At 38.1% G+C, this 18,763-nt stretch overlaps 1 protein-coding gene across 1 annotated transcript in view; it reads right to left on the reverse strand.

Moving 5' to 3' along the window:
* The window catches only part of VPS13B (vacuolar protein sorting 13 homolog B), an 803,413-nt gene that overhangs the window by 302,532 nt on the left and 482,118 nt on the right, over positions 1 to 18,763 (reverse strand). The window lies entirely within an intron of this gene.

Here is an 18,763-nt window from a genome sequence, read left to right on the forward strand (position 1 = left end):
ATTGCGTTCATCGTAGAAAATAAAATTGGAAAATATTATTGAGAAACCAAAGCTTGTGCTAGTGCAGATCTTCAAGTCTACTACCCATATTCTTAGTTTTCATTTCATGAAATAATACAGTTCTATGTTTTATTAGCAAGCCGTACCTCAAAAGTTCCTTGGAACCATTAATTTAATATTCCTTATAAATATGTCCCTATTATTCTCTTTCATTATAAAATGACCAAGTTGAGATCAGAGAATTGGCATAAGTCATCTCATGAAAAAGCCTAGATAAAACTCAAGTCTGTCTACATCCTTTTCTACCAGAGTAGTCTAGAGAGTACTAGTATCTTTTGTTGAAACTGTGCAATGGGCAGAGCTTTCTATGGCGTCTGCCAAAAAAGCAAATTGGATCATCTGGTTCTGTGACACATAAGTATTGGATTTCAAGAAAGTCAATTTTAAAGAATTAAGAGATCTAGTGAATAGAGGGTAACAGGAAGAAGTATTAAAATATGAATACAGAGGAAGGGCTGAGATCCTGAGAGACACCACAATTATAGCCTAATAGCTCAAATTCCATAAAATGACCAATGTGAGAAACATGTAACATCTGATGTGCTCTCATAGGGGAGTGCTAAAATATACGATGTATTAAAAATACCTTAAAATGGAAAACATGGCAGGGAACCAACTAAGAGCAAACCTTAGCTGAAGCACTGATGGGGAAAAAAAAGTACTTGTTTGTATCATAATTTTTTCCCACTATGTGAATTAAATCAGTAAGTAAAACAACATATGGAAGACCTATGATGTTAGAAAACATTTTTTAAAGTTTTTTAAGTCAACAGTCTTATAAAACTAGAACTTTACTGGTATAGAGCGCTAAAATTTCTTTTGTATTATCTCTGGTAAGTATGTGAGTTAAGGATACATATTTTTTAAATCATAAAAACTTTTTTATAGATTCAAGTATTTTCAAGGATGAATTCAAAAGAAAGTAAAAATAAACACTGAAGAAATAACTACAACAAGAATTAAATTCTGCTAATATTTTACTAGATAATAATCTAGTAAACTAACAAAAGAGGGAAGTAAAACTCAAAGTATTAACTGACATTGTTAATGACTTCAGGGTCCTACCCACTCTCAGTAAACCAAGGGAATAGATTTTTAATGGCCATATTGAGACAACAGGCTAATCCTTACATCCCTGACAGGCAAGGATTTTGAAACGAGCTGCCAACTTAGATCTGGGGCCATTAAAAGGTCAGAAAAACAACTTCCAATCAGAAATAGAAAAAAACAAGGAAGTTTGCCTGATTTGGCACGAGGGATTATTGAAAAAACAGAGATCTCCCTGCTTTTTCAACTTAAAAATTAAAATAAAAATAATGAGAAAATTAAAAATAATGGGAATACCCCATGTGTGTTTGGAAGCTGTAACTTATATTACTTGTGTTGGTCCAGGAATACCCATATTGAGTTATTCATATAAAAGTGGCATCAGACCTTTGATAACCCCAGGGCATCAGTCAGAAATAGATGTAAAACCTCTTTGGAAAAATATGCTTTCAAACCGACAGAAAGGATTCCCAGGAACAAAGACCACTAAAGATAAACTCCCAATCACAGATTGTATATGCACTCCAAAAAATTTTTTTTTAGCAAGAGGAGAATTCAACACCATTATCAAATTCATTACCAAGAACTTCTGATAATGGAATTTCCACATATGGAAAATACAATAAATTTCTTTAAAATCATTAAAGACATATAGGATGGAATGAAAAACAGGAGGAAAAAACCAAGGTACTATCAAAAAAGGTAAAACGGATTTGAAAAACAACCAAATAGAGTATCCAGAAATAAAAAATGTAGTTATTAAAATTAAACATATAATAGATGGATAAACAGAATTTTAGATATAACTTAAGAAAAAATTAGTAAACTAGAAATACTACAGAGAAATATAGACCAGAAGATACTTAAGACTTGTGGTAATCAACTGAGATAATCCCTTAGAGTGGATATTCCTAAATGTAAAAAACAGTAATATTCAAACACATTTATTCTAAACAATAAATATATATAACATACTTTTCAGAAAATTATTGGTTATAATTTTATTAACTATACCTATTTTTACAGATTTCTCTTATTTTTAGATAGTCATAAGGATAAGTCATTTGATTTGTAAGGTAACTTTAAAAATCAAATATTTAGTTAAGAGTTGAAGATCATTTTAGTGTGTGTGTATGTGTGTGTGTGTGGTTTTTTCTTTTCCTTCCAAGAGGAACACTATCTGGTGACGTTCTAATGCAATTGAAATAAAACGTATGATATATGATTATGATGATTATATTCAACTTAAATATTTTATGAGATTTTGAGTACCTATTGTCTGCAGTAACTATGCTAAGATATAAAGAAGAGTAAGGCTGGACAAGACACATCTTTATCCTTTAACCTCTATGTCACCTTTTCAAGTTGCCAAGGATACCTTCAGCCAATATATAAGGTAGAAAATATTTGCTGGCTGTTGGGAAGTATAAACTAACTGCTCCTTCCTGCTGTACCAGGTCACCTTTTCCCTTCATACTCAGTTCCCAGGTACTTTAAGCAGCAGGAGAAAACACATTCTCTCACGTAAACCCATGAAAAAGTTTAAGGGGATTATTATAAAATCATACAATTCAAGAAGGTTTAGATCACCCCAGGCATTAATCGATAAACTATGGGAATTAGACTAACTTCTGTTTTATAATTTTGCTTAGGCATTAGCTTGACATCCTTACAAATAAAGACAAAAGTGATGGTTTTCAGGTGGAAGAGTAAAAACAAAGAAAATGCTTTCCTTCAACATTCTTGTTTATGATTTCAGGCACAATTCTGGAAAAATCTCATGTTTGATGAATCACAAATCAAAATATGCAAGGGCTCCTATGAACATGTGGGTAATACTTTACTTCAAAAAGTAAAAATGGGAGGAGACCTTCAAGATGGTGGAGGAGTAAGACGTGGATATCACCTTCCTCCCCACAAATACATCAGAAATACATCTACATGTGGAACAACTCCTACAGAACACCTACTGAACGCTGGCAGAAGACCTCAGACCTCCCAAAAGGCAAGAAACTCCCCACGTATCTGGGAACGGTAAAAGAAAAAAGAAAAAACAGAGACAAAAGAATAGGGACAGGACCTGCACCAGTGGGAGGGAGCTGTGAAAGAGGAAAGGTTTCCACACACTAGGAAGCCCCTTCACTGGCGGAGACGCGGGGTTGAGTGGGGGGAAGCAGCTTCGGAGCCACGGAGGAGAGCATAGCAACAGGGGTGCGGAGGGCAAAGTGGAGAGATTCGCTCACAGAGAACCGGTGCTGACCAGCACCCACCAGTCCGAGAGGCTTGTCTGCTCACCTGCCAGGGCGGGCGGGGTCTCGAAGCTGAGGCTTGGGCTTCGGAGGTCGGATCCCAGGGAGAGGACTGGGGTTGGCTGCCTAAACACAGTCTGAAGGGGGCCAGTGTGCCACAGCTAGCCGGGAGGGAGTCTGGGAAACAGGTCAGAACTGCTGAAGAGGCAAGAGACTTTTTCTTCCCTCTTTGTTTCCTGGTGCGCGAGGAGAGGGGATTAAGAGCGCAGCTTAAAGGAGCTCCAGAGACGCTCGCGAGCCGCGGCTATCAGCGCAGACCCCAGAGATGGGCATGAGACACTAAGGCTGCTGCTGCAGCCACCAAGAAGCCTGTGTGCGAGCACAGGTCACTATCCACAACCCCCTTCCGGGAGCCTGTGCAGCCCGCCACGGCCAGGATCCCGTGATCCAGGGACAACTTCCCCGGGAGAACGCATGGTGCGCCTCAGGCTGGTGCAACCGGCCTCTGCCGCCGCAGGCTCACCCCGCATCCGTACCCCTCCCTCCCCACAGACTGAGTGAGCCAGAGCCCCCTAATCAGCAGCTCCTTTAACCCAGTCCTGTCTGAGCGAAGAACAGACGCCCTCAGGTGACCTACATGCAGAGGTGGGGCCAAATGCAAAGGTGAGCCCCAGGAGCTGTGCAAACAAAGAAGAGAAAGGAAAATCTCTCCCAGTAGCCTCAGGAGCAGCGGATTAAATCTCCACAATCAACTTGATGTAACCTGCATCTGTGGAATACCTGAAGAGACAATGATTCATTCCAAATTGAGGCAGTGGACTTTGGGAGCAATGATATATATATATATTTTCCCTTTTTGTTTTTTTGTGAGTGTGTACGTGTATGTGTCTCTGTGTGATTTTGTCTGTATAGCTTTGATTTTACCATTTATCCTAAGGTTCTGTTTTTTGTTTTTGTTTTTTTAGTATAGTTTTTAGTGGTTGTTATTACTGGTGGATTTGTTTTTTGGTTTGGTTGCTCTCTTCTTTCTTTCTTTTCTTTTCTTAATACTTTTTAATCTTTTTTATTTTTAATAACTTTATTTTATTTATTTATTTTTCTCTTTCTTTTTTTCAGCCTTTTATTCTGAGCCATGTGGATGGCAGGGTCTTGGTGCTCTGGCCAGGTGTCAGGCCTGGGCCGCTGAGGTGGGAGAGCCGAGTTCAGGACACTGGTCCACCAAAGACGTCCCAGCACCACGTAATATCAAACAGTGAAAATCTCCCAGAGATCTCCATTGCAACGCCAAGACCCAGCTCCACTCAATGACTAACAAGCTCCAGTGCTGGACACCCTATGTCAATCAACTTGCAAGACAGGAACACAACCCCATACATTAGCAGAGAGGCTGCCTAAAATCATAATAAGGCCACAGACACCCCAAAACACACCACAACACATGGACCTGCCCAGAAGAAAGACAAGACCCAGCCTCACCCACCAGCCAACAGGCACTAGTCCCCTCCACCAGGAAGCCTATACAACCCACTGAACCAACCTTAGCCACTGGGGACAGACACCAAAAAAAATGGGAATTACGAACCTGCAGCCTGCGAAAAGGAGACCCCCAAACAGTAAGTTAAGCAAAATGACAACACACAGAAATACACAGCAGATGAAAGAGCAAGGTAAAAACCCACCAGACCAAACAAATGAAAGGAAATAGGCAGTCTACTTGAAAAAGAATTCAGAGTAATGATAGTAAACATGATCCAAAATCTTGGAAATAGAATGGAGAAAATACAAGAAATGTTTAATAAGGACCTAGAGGAACAAAAGAGCATATGAACAATGATGAGCAACACAAGAAATGAAATTAAAAATTCTCTAGAAGGAATCAATAGCAGAATAACTGAGGCAGAAGAACGGAGAAGTGACCTGGAAGATAAAATAGTGGAAATAAGTACTGCAGAGCAGAATAAAGGAAAAAGAATGAAAAGAATTGAGGACAGTGTCTGAGACCTCTGGGACAACATTAAACACACCAACATTCGAATTATAGGGGTCTCAGAAGAAGAAGAGAAAAAGAAAGGGACTGAGAAAATATCTGAAGAGATTATAGTTGAAAACTTCCCTAATATGGGAAAAGAAATAGTTAATCAAGTAAGCAAAGAGAGTCAATACAGGATAAATCCAAGGAGAAACACGCCAAGACACATATTAATTAAACTATCAAAAATTAAATACAACGAAAAAATATTAAAAGCAGCAAGGGAAAAACAACAAATAACATGTATGGGACTCCCCATTGGGTAATAGCTTATCTTTCAGCAGAAACTCTGCAAGCCAGAAGGGAGTGGCAGGACACATTTAAAGTGATGAAAGGGGAAAGAACTACAACCAAGATTATTCTACCCAGCAAGGACCTCATTCAGATTTGATGGAGAAATTAAAACCTTTACAGACAAGCAAAAGCTAAGAGAATTCAGCACCACGAAACCAGCTTTACAACAAATCCTAAAGGAACTTCTCTAGGCAGGAAACACAAGAGAAGGAAAAGACCTGTGATAACCAACCCAAATCAATTAAGAAAATGGTAATAGAAACATATATGTAAATAATTACCTTAAATGTAAATGGATTAAATGCTCCAACCAAAAGACGTAGACTGGCTGAATGGATACCAAAACAAGACTCGTACATATGCTGTCTACAAGAGACCTACTTCAGACCTAGGGACACATACAGACTGAAAGTAGAAGGGATGGAAAAAGATATTCCATGCAAATGGAAATCAGAAGAAAGCTGGAGTAGCAATTCTCATATCAGACAAAATAGACTATAAAAGAAAGACTAGTACAAGAGAAAAAGACAGACACTACATAAAGATCAAGGGATCAATCCAAGAAGAAAATATAACAATTGGAAATATTTATGGGCTTCCCTGGTGGCGCAGTGGTTGAGAGTCCGCCTGCCGATGCAGGGGACATGGGTTTGTACCCCTGTCCAGGAAGATCCCACGTGCCGCGGAGCAGCTGTGCCCGTGAGCCATGGCCGCTGAGCCTGCGCATCCGGAGCCTGTGCTCTGCAACGGGAGAGGCCACAATGGCGAGAGGCCCACATACCAAAAAAAAAAAAAAAAAATTTATGTACCCAACATAGGAGCACCTCAATACATAAGGCAAACGCTAACAGCCATAAAAGGGAATATTGACAGTAACACAAACATAGTAGCGAAGTTTCACACCCCACTTTCACCAATGGACAGATCATCCAAAATGAAAATAAATAAGGAAACACAAGCTTTAAGTGATACATTAAACAAAATGGACTTAATTGATATCTATAAGACATTCCATCGAAAAACAACAGAATACACTGTTTTTCCCAAGTGTCATGAGACATTCTCCAGGATAGATCATATCATGGGTCACAAGTCAAGCCTTGGTAAGTTTAAGAAAACTGAAATCATATCAACTATCTTTTCCAACCACAAAGCTATGAGAGTAGATACCAATTACAGGAAAAAAAATCTGTAAAAAATACAAACACATGGAGGCTAAACAATACACTACTTAATAATGAAGTGATCACTGAAGAAATCAAAAAATACCTAGAAACAAATGACAATGAAAACAGAACAACCCAAAACCTATCAGATGCAGCAAAAGCAGTTTTAAGAGGGAAGTTTATAGCAATACAATCCTACTTAAGAAACAAGAAATATCTCACATAAATAACCTAACCTTAAACCTAAAGCAATTAGAGAAAGAAGAACCAAAAAACCCCAAAGATAGCAGAAGAAAAGAAATCATAAAGATCAGATCAGAAATAAATGAAATAAAATGAAGGAAACAACAGCTAACATCAATAAAACTAAACGTAGATTCTTTGAGAAGATAAACAAAATTGATAAACCATTAGCCAGACTCATCAAGAAAAAAAGGGAGAAGACTCAAATCAACAGAATGAGAAATGAAAAAGGAGAAGTAACAATTGACACTGCAGAAATACAAAAGATCATGAGGGATTACTACAAGCAGTTCTAGGCCAATAAAATGGACAACCTGGAAGAAATGGACAAATTCTTAGAAAAGCACAACCTTCCGAGACTGAACCAAGAAGAAACAGAAAATATAAACAGACCAATCACAAGCACTGCAATTGAGACTGTGATTAAAAATATTCCAGCAAACAAAAGCCCAGGACCAGGAGGATTCACAGGCGAATTCTATCAAACATTTAGAGGGGAGCTAACACCTATCCTTCTCAATCTCTTCCAAAATATAGCAGAGGAAAGAACACTCACAAACTCATTCTATGAGGCCACCATCACCCTGATACCAAAACCAGACAACGATGTCACACACAAAAAAAGCTACAGACCAACATCACTGATGAACATAGATGCAAAAATCCTCAACAAAATACTAGCAAAGAGAATCCAACAGCACATTCAAAGGATCATACACCATGATCAAGTGGGTTTATCCCAGGAATGCAAGGATTCTTCAATATATGAAATCAATCAATGTGATAAACCATATTAACACAATGAAGGAGAAAAACTATATGATTATCTGAATAGATGCAGAAAAAGCTTTCGATAAAATTCAAATCCCATTTATGATAAAAACTCTTCAAAAAGTAGGCATGGGTGGAACTTACCTCAACATAATAAAGGTCTTATATAATAAACCCATAGCCAACATCATGCTGAACGGTGAAAAATTGAAACCATTTCCACTAAGATCAGGAACAAGACAAGGTTGCACACTCTCACTACTATTATTCAATATACTTTTGGAAGTTTTAGGCACAGCAATCAAAGAAGAAAAAGAAATAAAAGGAACCAAATCGTAAAAGAAGAAGTAAAAATGTCACAGTTTGCAGATGACATGATACTATATATAGAGAATCCCAAAGATGCTAGCAGAAAACTACTAGAGCTAATCAATGTATTTTGTAAAGAAGCTGGATATAAAATTAATGCACAGAAATCTCTTGTATTCCTATACACTAATGATGAAAAATCTGAAAGAGTAATTAAGGAAACACTCCCACTTACCACTGCAACAAAAAGAATCAAATACCTAGGAATAAACCTACCTAAGGAGACCAAAGAACTGTATGCAGAACACTGTAAGACACTGATGAAAGAAATTAAAGATGATACAAACAGATGGAGAGATATACCATGTTCTTGGATTGGAAGAATCAACATTGTGAAAATGACTGTACTACCCAAAGCAATCTACAGATTCAGTGCAATCCCTATCAAGCTACCAGTGGCATTTTTCACAGAATTAGAACAAAAAATTGCACAATTTGTATGGAAACACAAAAGACCCCAAATAGCCAAGCAATTTTGAGAAAGAAAAACGGAGCTGGAGGAATCAGGCTCCCTGACTTCAGACTATACTACAAAGCTACAGTAATCAAGAGAGTACGGTACTGGCACAAAAAGAGAAATACAGATCGATGGAATAGGATAGAAAGCCCAGAGATAAATCCACGCACATATGGTCCCCTTGTCTTTGATAAACAAGGCAAGAATATACAATGGAGAAAAAACAGCCTCTTCAATAAGTGGTGCTGAGAAAAGTGGACAGCTACATCTAAAACAATGAAATTAGAACACTCCCTAACACCACAGACAAAAATAAACTGAAAATGGATTAAAGACCTAAACGTAAGGCCAGCCACTATAAAACTCTTAGAGGAAAACATATGCAGAACACTCTATGACATAAATCACAGCAAGATCCTTTTTGACCCACCTCCTAGAAAAATGGAAATAAAAACAAAAATAAACAAATGGGACCTAATGAAATTGAAAAGCTTTTGCACAGCAAAGGAAACCATAAACAAGACAAAACAACAACCCTCAGAATAGGAGAAAATATTTGCAAACGAAGCAACTGACAAAGGATTAATCTCCAAAATTTACAAGCAGCTCATGCAGCTCAATATCAAAAAAACAACCAGTCCAAAAATGGGCAGAAGACCTAAATAGACATTTTTCCAAAGAAGATATACAGATTGCCAACAAACACATGAAAGAATGCTCAACATTATTAGTCATTAGAGAAATGCAAATCAAAACTACAATGAGGTATCACCTCACACCAGTCAGAATGGCCATCATCAAAAATCTACAAACAAATGCTGGAGAGGGTGTGGAGAAAAGGGAACCTTCTTGCACTGTTGGTGGGAATGTAAATTGATACAGCCACTATGGAGAACGGTATGGAGGTCCCTTAAAATACTAAAAATAGAACGATCATATCACCCAGCAATCCCACTACTGGGTATACACCTTGAGAAAACCATAACTCAAAAAGAGTCATGTACCACAATGTTCACTGCAGCTCTATTTACAATAGCCAGGGCATGGAAGCAACCTAAGTGTCCATCGACAGATGAATAGATAAAGAAGATGTGGCACATATATACAATGGAATAAAACTCAATCATAAAAGAAAACGAAATTGAGGTATTTGTAGTGAGGTGGATGGACCTAGAATCTGTCATACAGAGTGAAGTAAGTCAGAAAGAGAAAAACAAATACCGTATGCTAACACATGTATATGGAATCTAAAAAATAAAGAATGGTCATGAAGAACCTTGGGGCAGGATGGGAATAAAGATGCAGACCTACTATAGAACGGACTTGAGGACACGGGGAGGGGGAACGGTAAGCTGAGACAAAGTGAGGGAGTGGTATGTACATATATACACTACCAAATGTAAAATCGATAGCTAGTGAGAAGCAGTCGCATAGCACAGGCAGATCAGCTTGGTGTTTTGTGACCACCTAGACGGGTGGGATAGGGAGGGTGGGAGGGAGGGAGATGCAAGAGGGAGGATATATGGAGATATATGTATAGTATAGCTGATTCCCTTTTTATAAAGCAGAAACTAAAACACCATTGTAAAACAATTATGCTCCAATAAAGATGTTAAAAAAACATCAGAAGCAAATACAAAAAAAAAAAGTAAAAATGTAAGATAACAATGAATAGTCATGATCTCTCAGAATTAAGGCATTATTCATGCTTCAGGTACTTTAATAGCAACATAATGCCATACTTCCACATAGTCAATGTTACTTACCCTGTTGAGCATAGAACGGATAGATTTTAAGATCGTGTCAAATTCAAATTCAGCCTGCTAAGTAAACACAGTAATAACAATTTAAAAAAATCCTATCTGTGGGTCTTCCCTGGTGATGCAGTTGTTGAGAATCTGCCTGTCAGTGTAGGGAATGCGGGTTCAAGCCCTGGACTGGGAAGATCCCACATGCCGCGGAGCAACTAAGCCCGTGCGCCACAACTACTGAGCCTGAGCTCTAGAGCCTGTGAGCCACAACTACTGATCCCGAGTGCCACAACTACTGAAGCCCTCACACCTAGAGCCCATGCTCCTCAACAAGAGAAGCCACTGCAATGAGAAGCCCACGCACCACAACGAAGAGTATCCCCCGCTCGCCACAACTAGATCAAGCCCTTGCGCAGCAATGAAGACTCAACACAGCCAAAAATAAAATTAATTAATTAATTAAAAAAATCCTATGTGTGGTGAAAAAGGCCAAAGGGTAGTATATGTAATGTGGTCCATGTACATCAAAATACTCAAACAAATAAATATGTTCTATTTCTCTCAATAAAGTCAGAAAGATAATTTACACAAGGAAATCAAACACAGATAGTGAGAGGGCCAAATAAAAGCATTTGCTATAAAAACTAAATTATTTATTTTTTAACTGTAGTTTTCAACTCTATTCAAATTTTATCTTTAAATATTACAAACAAGAAAATCATATTAACTTGGAGAATTAAGGCTCATTGGCATTTTCGGGAAATTACAAGATAAACTTTCCACACCATCCCACACACCCTGAAAGCTCTAATCACCATGTCAAACAGCAATAGTGATTTTAATGTGTAACCTGAACATGGCAGACATCAGTACAGGTTATTTTAGTTCTCATCACTTCATTACCTCAGATTATAAAAATAAGCCCAGATGCAGCAAAAATGGTTGCTAAAAGAAAACAGGTGATTAACTAACAATGAACTTAGCATAAGAGTAAGGGGTCAGAGTACTGAGTACAAGAAAAGTAATTGACTAAGAGGAAGCAAACCGAGGTTCCACACTTAGCTGTATTTTTAAGTGACACTAGACAAGCAAAGGAATCTCCTCAAACTTAGTTTGCTGTAGTGGTTTTGTTCCGTAACTTGCTAAGAACGGTTCAGAGTTTAGAAAGAAAATTGCAAGAGAGTTGGAATGTGGAAGAGAAATAACAGACAATATTCTCTGACAGTCATACTGTTTTAAATAGCAGTGAAATTACGATGCAGAGGTACCAGCAGATTCCAGCTTGTCCTCACTCTTCCCACCTTTGTGACTTTTTCCTGATTGTTGGCTCTGCTGGCCAATAGCAACTGCAGGCTCAACTCCAGAAGCAGAAGCAATAACCTCCCATGGACTTGCCTACCAGCCTTTGGTGCTCCCTCCAGCCACTGGACGTGCCTGGCTTCCCAGGTTCCCTGGGGTGCTACAAATTTTTACCCAGGTCACCCAGCTTCTTCCACAATTGGATAAGGTCTTACTCCTAAAATAAATCCCTTATGTTACAATACTTATAGTGGTTGTCCTGCCCTGATTGAACCCTGATGTATTCCGTCAGCTGAAAAATTAAGGTTTTGGAAGCAAGAGATCTGCGAGTTTTAAAATTTGATGATTCCTTATGCTTAACACTTCCCTGCTTCCTTCTCACAATCATTCACACAGAAACACATTATGATTACAGACAAAATGTGAGTAATGTATCAGGAGGAATAAATGAAAACCATTATAAAGACTGCCATTTAATAACGGTTAAGGAAGGGAGTAAATTATTCTTCACTGTATATCTTTTGAGTTCTACCTGTAATACCTATTGAAAAACAAAAATCTAATGATATTATGGTTCTGTTTGTATTTCTGTCAAGATTAATCAGCAGAACTAAACAACATCAGATCTAAAAATTCTTGTCTTTATTTGAATCAGTATCTCTCAGGAACACTCAGATTCAGGAACTTGATTTGTTAGCTTTACTTAATCATCTAATCATTCGATCTCTCATTATTTCACTCAAATCTTCACGAACTTCCTATTATGTGCCAAGCATGATACTATGTGCTTGGTATTCAGAAGTGAATAAAACATGCCAAGTTTTTATACTTTCTTAGTTCAAAATGCCCCCTCCCCTCTCCTGCCACTCGTACTTTGTGGAAACAAATTCAAAAGCCATATATTCTGTGAAAACTTCCCTGAGAACCCACGCACGGAGTTAGTCATTCACTTCTTTCTTTTAATTCTCTATTTGTACCTACATCGATTTTATTTTAGTTTTATCTTTATTTTTTTAAGTTGTGAATATCCATTTAACGGAACATTTGGGGGCCAAGGATTTATAATAATAAGGAAAATTCCAACATTACAAGTGGAACATAATCAGCATGCAAAATTACACATAGCATCATCTAGCGACGGTGCTAGAGACCCATGTGGCGTTCCATTTTTGGCACTTCCCCCTCCAATCTCCATTTAGCCCCTTCTAAATCACTCCACATTTTTTTTAAACATCTTATTGGAGTATAATTGCTTTACAATGTTGTGTTAGTTTCTGCTGTATAACAAAGTGAATCAGCTATATGTATACATATATCCCCATATCTCTTCCCTCTTGCATATCCCTCCCTCCCACACTCCCTATCCCACCCCTCTAGGTGGACACAAAGCACTGAGCTGATGATCTCCCTGTGCTATGCGGCTGCTTCCCACTAGCTATCTACTTTACATTTGGTAGTGTATATATGTCAATGCTACTCTCTCACTTTGTCCCAGCCTCCCCTCCCCCTCCCCAGGTCCTCAAGTCCATTCTCTACGTATGTGTCTTTATTTCTGTGCTGCCCCTAGGTTCATCAGAACTATTTTTTCTTTTTTAGTTTCCATATATACATACATCAATTTTAGATTTATTTTATTCTTCTGTTTATGTGTTATGTCACATCTATTAGCCTGCGATGTCTTATATGCATGAAGTGTGTTTATCTCAATTTTGATGTGGCTTTTCTACAATCCTAAGTATATTTACTTATATCTATCAGAGGACTTTTCCACGTTGTACCTGAATAGTTAATTAACCTGTCTGTTTTTCTGATTGGGTGATGAGCTCTGAAAGGGATAGACACATATTAGAAGTTATTTTATTTTGTATCTTTGGTGTAAAAGACATTCCATGGCATAAATTGGATGTTCAAAAGTCGGTTAATTTTTGACAAGGGTGCCAAGACCATTCAATGGGAAAAGAACACTCTCTTCAGCAAATGGTGCTGGGACAACTGGATATCCAACATGCAAAAGAATGAGGTTGGGCTTTTATTACATACTGTATACAAAAATAAACAAACAAAAAACATTAAAATAAATCAACAACCTAATTATAAGCACTAAACCCATAAAACTCTTAGAATAATACAGGGATAAATCTTCACGACCTTGAATTTGGCAATGAATTCTTAGATATGACACCAAAAGCATAGGCAACAAGAGAAAAAAATAGATGAGACTTTACTGAAGTTAAAAACTTGTGCATCAAAGATCACTACCAAGAAAATGAAAAGATCATTTGTGAATCATATATCTGATAAGGGTATAGTACTCATAAAAAATAAAGAACTCCTGGCCCAGATCAAGATGGTGGAACAGAAGGATGTGGAGTTCACCTCCTCTCACAAATAAATCAAAAATACATCTACATGTGGAACAATTCTCACAGAATACCTACTGAATGCTGGCAGAAGATCTCTTACAACCAAAGCTGCAAGAAATATCACCACGTAACCAGGAAGGACAAAAGAAAGAAACAAAAAGGAATCAGCACAGGACCTGTACTCCTGGGAGGGAGTTGTGAAAGAGGAAAGGTTTGCTCAACCTGGGAACCCCCTGCTTTGGCTGGGAGATCAGCTGGGATAGATAGGGAGCTTCAGAGGCTCAGAGGAGAGTGCAGCAGCCAGAGTACAGCAGGCAGAACAGAGAGAGACCAGCACAGATGGTGCTGGCCACCTCGATGCACTCCCAAACCTAAGACATGTGCCTGCTGGTGTGTGCGGGGACTGGGGTGTTGAAACTCAAGCTTCAGCAGACAGACTCGGGAGAGGACTGGGGTTGGCTGGACGGAGACAGCCTGAAGGGACTGGAGTGTGGTCTGAGCCGCAATATCCTGGTCTGCTGTTGCTAATACACTCTCTGAAGGGAGGGGTGGGGCCCCACCATAGCATCTTCATTGTTGGTGTGCTCACAGCAGGCACAGCTACACATCTACAAGGCCTGGGAGCATGCAAGTGCCAGTGGTTGCCCACACATGGAGGTGGGGCTGAAATCTGAGATGATGCCCAGGGGCTGCACTACTTCAGGGGATTTACTCCACTGGTGGCTTCGGGAGTGCAGTGCCTGCAGGACACCCAAGTGGATTACTAGCACTCCTGTGCCTGGGGATAAAACCCAATCTAGTAGTAATGAATAGCAGACTAAATGACACAGAAGAATGAATACGTGATCTGGAAGAGACAGAATAATGGAAATTACCCAGTCAGAACTGCAGACAGAAAGACAAGTTAAAAAAAAAAAATGAAAGCAACATATGAGATCTACGAGATAATATAAAGTGTGCCAACCTATGCACAATAGGGGTTCCAAAAAGAGAAGGGAGAGAGAAGGGGATCAAACATGTATTTGAAGATATTATGGGTGAAAAATTCCCAAACCTGGGGAAGTAAACATATTCAAGTAAAGGAAGCACAGAGGGTCCCAAACAAGAGGAATCTAAACAGACCTACACAACGACATATCGTAATTAAATGGCAAAAGTTACAGAGAGGATTGTTAAGGCAACAAGAGAAAAACGAAGAGTTAGTTACAAGGGAACCCCCATAATACTATCAGCTGATTTCCTATAGAAATGTTGCAGACCAGAAGGGACTAGCAAGATATATTCAAAGTCCTCAAAGGAAAAAACCAACAACCGAGGATACTCTACCCAGCAAGATTATCATTTAGAATAGGAAAGAGAAAGAATTTCTCAGACAAGCAAGAACTAAAAGAGTACAGCAATACTAAAGCTATCTTAAAAGAAATATTGAAAGGTCTTCTCTAAATACAAAAGAAACAAGAATCTATAGGAAAGAGAAAATCACAGTTGGAAAGTATATCACTTAAATAAGCCAGTACATAGATTAAAAAAAAAAAATTTCTGTGAAAGTGATAACTACAATGAACATCGAAAGGATAAACATGAAAATTTGTAAAAGAGAACACCAAAATCATAAAATGTGGGAGAAGGGAGTAAGAAAACGTAGACTTTTTTTTTCAGAATGTGTTTGAGCCTATATGACTGTCAGTCTAAAGCAAGCAGTTATAGTAATGGTTTAACATAACTGAAAAACTGGTAACCACAAATCAAAAACATACAATAGATTCACAAAAACCAAAAAGAAGAGAACACAAGTGTAGTACAAAAGAAAACCATCAAACCAGAAAAGGAAAAACAAAAAGAAAAAGAAGGGAACAAAGAAGAAATACAAAATCAACTGGAAAACAAGGTTTAAAATGGCAATAAATACATATCTACCAATATTTACCTTAAATGTCAATGGACTAAATGCTCCAATCAAAAGACACAGAGTACCAGATTGGGTAATGAAACAAGAGCCTACAATATGCTGCCTACAAGAGACCCAGTTTAGGGCAAAGGAAACACATAGATTGAAAGTGACAGGATGGAAAAAGATATTTCATGCAAATGGAAATGACAAAGTGAGGGTAGTAATACTCATATCAGACAAAATAGACTTTAAAACAAAGGCCATAGAGAAAGATAAAGAAGGACAACATATAATACAAGAAGAAGGTATTATACTCATTAACATACATGCACCCAATATAGGAGCACCTAGATACATAAAACAAATACTAATAGACATAAAGAAAGAAACTGACAGGATACAATAATAGTAGGAGAGTTTAACACCCTAATGACATCAATGAACAGATCTTCCAGTCAGAAGAATCAATACAGCAATAGAGATCCTAAATAACACAATGGAACAGATAGACTTAATTGATATTTTCAGGACATTACATCCAAAAAAACCAGAATACACATTCTTTTCAAGTGCACATGGAACATTCTCGAGGATAGACCACATAGTAGGACACAAAACAAGACAACAAATTTAAGAGGACAGAAATTATTTCAAGCATCTTTCCTGTCCACAATGGCATGAAACTAGAAATCAACCACAGAAAGAGAAACAAAAAAAATGATTACATGGAGACTAAACAACATGCTACTAAAAAAAACCAATGATCAATGATGAAACCAAAGGGGAAATAAATACCTTGAGACAAATGACAATGAAAACACAACCATAGGGCTTCCCTGGTGGCACAGTGGTTGAGAGTCTGCCTGCCGATGCAGGGGACACCGGTTCGTGCCCTGGTCCGGGAAGATCCCACATGCCACGGAGTGGCTGGGCCCGTGAGCTGTGGCCGCTGAGCCTGCGCGTCCGGAGCCTGTGCTCCGCAACAGGAGAGGCCACAACAGTGGGATGCAGCAAAAGCATTTCTAAGAGGGAATTTCATACAGATCTTCCTCAAAATCAAGAAAACCTCAAATATACAACCTAACCTACCACCTAAAAGAATTAGAAAAAGAACAAACAAAACCTAAACTGAGCAAAAGGAAGGAAATAATAAATAACAGAGAGGAAACAAATAAAAGAGATTAAAAAAATAGAAAAAAAATCAATAAAAACAAGAGCTGGTTTTTCTTCCTTTTTAAAAAATATTTATTTATTTATTTCATTGGACCAGGTCTTAGTTGCAGCATGTGGGATCTATGCTGCCATGTGTGGGATGTCAGTCGTGGCTTATGGGATCTTTTGGTTGTGGCATGTGGGATCTTTAGTTGTGGCATGTGGGATCTTTAGTTGTAGCATGCAGGCTCTTTAGTTGCAGCATGTGGGATTTAGTTCCCTGACCAGGGATTGAACTTGGGTCCCCTGCCTTGGGAGTGTGGAGTCTTAGCCACTGGACCACCAGGGAAGTCCCAAGAGCTGGTTCTTTGAAAGGGTAAACAAAATTAAAAGACCTCTGGACAGGCTCACCAAGAAGAGAGGACACAAATAAACAAAATAAGAAATGAAGGAGGAGAGATAACAACTTATACCACAGAAATACAAAAAAAAAAAAAAAAAAAAAACCCTAAGAGAATACTATGAACAATTATATGCCAACTAAATGGACAAGCTAGAAGAAATGCACAGGTTTCTAGATATATACAGCCCACCAAAACTGAATCAAGAAGAAATAGATAATTTGAACAGACTGATGAGTAGAAGTGAAATAGAATCTGCAGTTAAAAAAAGAAAAATCCTTCCAAACAAAAGTCCAGGACCAGATGGCTTCACTGGGGAATTCTACCAAACATACAAAGAACATATCAATCCTTCTAAAATTCTTCCAAAAGACTAAGGAGGAGGGAACACTCCCAAAGTCATCCTATGAAGCCACCATCACCCTGATACCAAAACCAGACAAAGACACTATCAAAAAAGAAAATTACAAATCAATATCTTTGATGAATATAGATGCAAAAATTCTCAACAAAATATTAGCAAACCAAATGTAACAACACATAAAAAAGATCACACACCGTGATCAAGTTGGATTCACCGCAGGGTCACAAGGATGGTTCAACATATGCAAATCAATCAACATAAGCAAATACACCACACATCAACAAAAGAAAAGACAAAAACCACATGATCATCTTAATAGATACACAAAAAGCATTCGACAAAATTCAACATCCACTCATGATAAAACCTCTTACCAAAGAAGGTATAGAGGGAACATATCTCAACATAATAAAAGCTAATTTATGACAAGCCACAGCCAACATAATGATCAATGGGTGAAAAGCTGAAAGCCTTCCTGCTAAAATCTGGAACAAAACAAGGATGCCCACTCTCACCACTTCTATTCAACACAGTATTGGAAGCCCTAGCCACAGCAATCAGACAGGAAAAGAAATAAAAGGTATCCAAATTGGAAGGGAAGAGGTAAAACTGTCATTATATGCAGATGACATGATATTATATATAGAAAACCCTAAAGACTCTACACAAAAACTGCTAGTACTGATAAACAAATTCAGCAAGGTAGAAGGATACAAGATTAACATACAGAAATTGGTTTCATTTCTTTACACTAACAATGAAATATCAGAAAGGGAAAGTAGAAAACAGTCTTAAAATTGCATCAAAAAAAAATCTAGGAATAAACCTCATCAAGGAGGTGAAAGACTTATATGCTG

Source organism: Grampus griseus (assembly GCF_964374135.1).
Source record: "Grampus griseus genome assembly, chromosome: 17".
Classification (NCBI taxonomy): domain Eukaryota; kingdom Metazoa; phylum Chordata; class Mammalia; order Artiodactyla; family Delphinidae; genus Grampus; species Grampus griseus.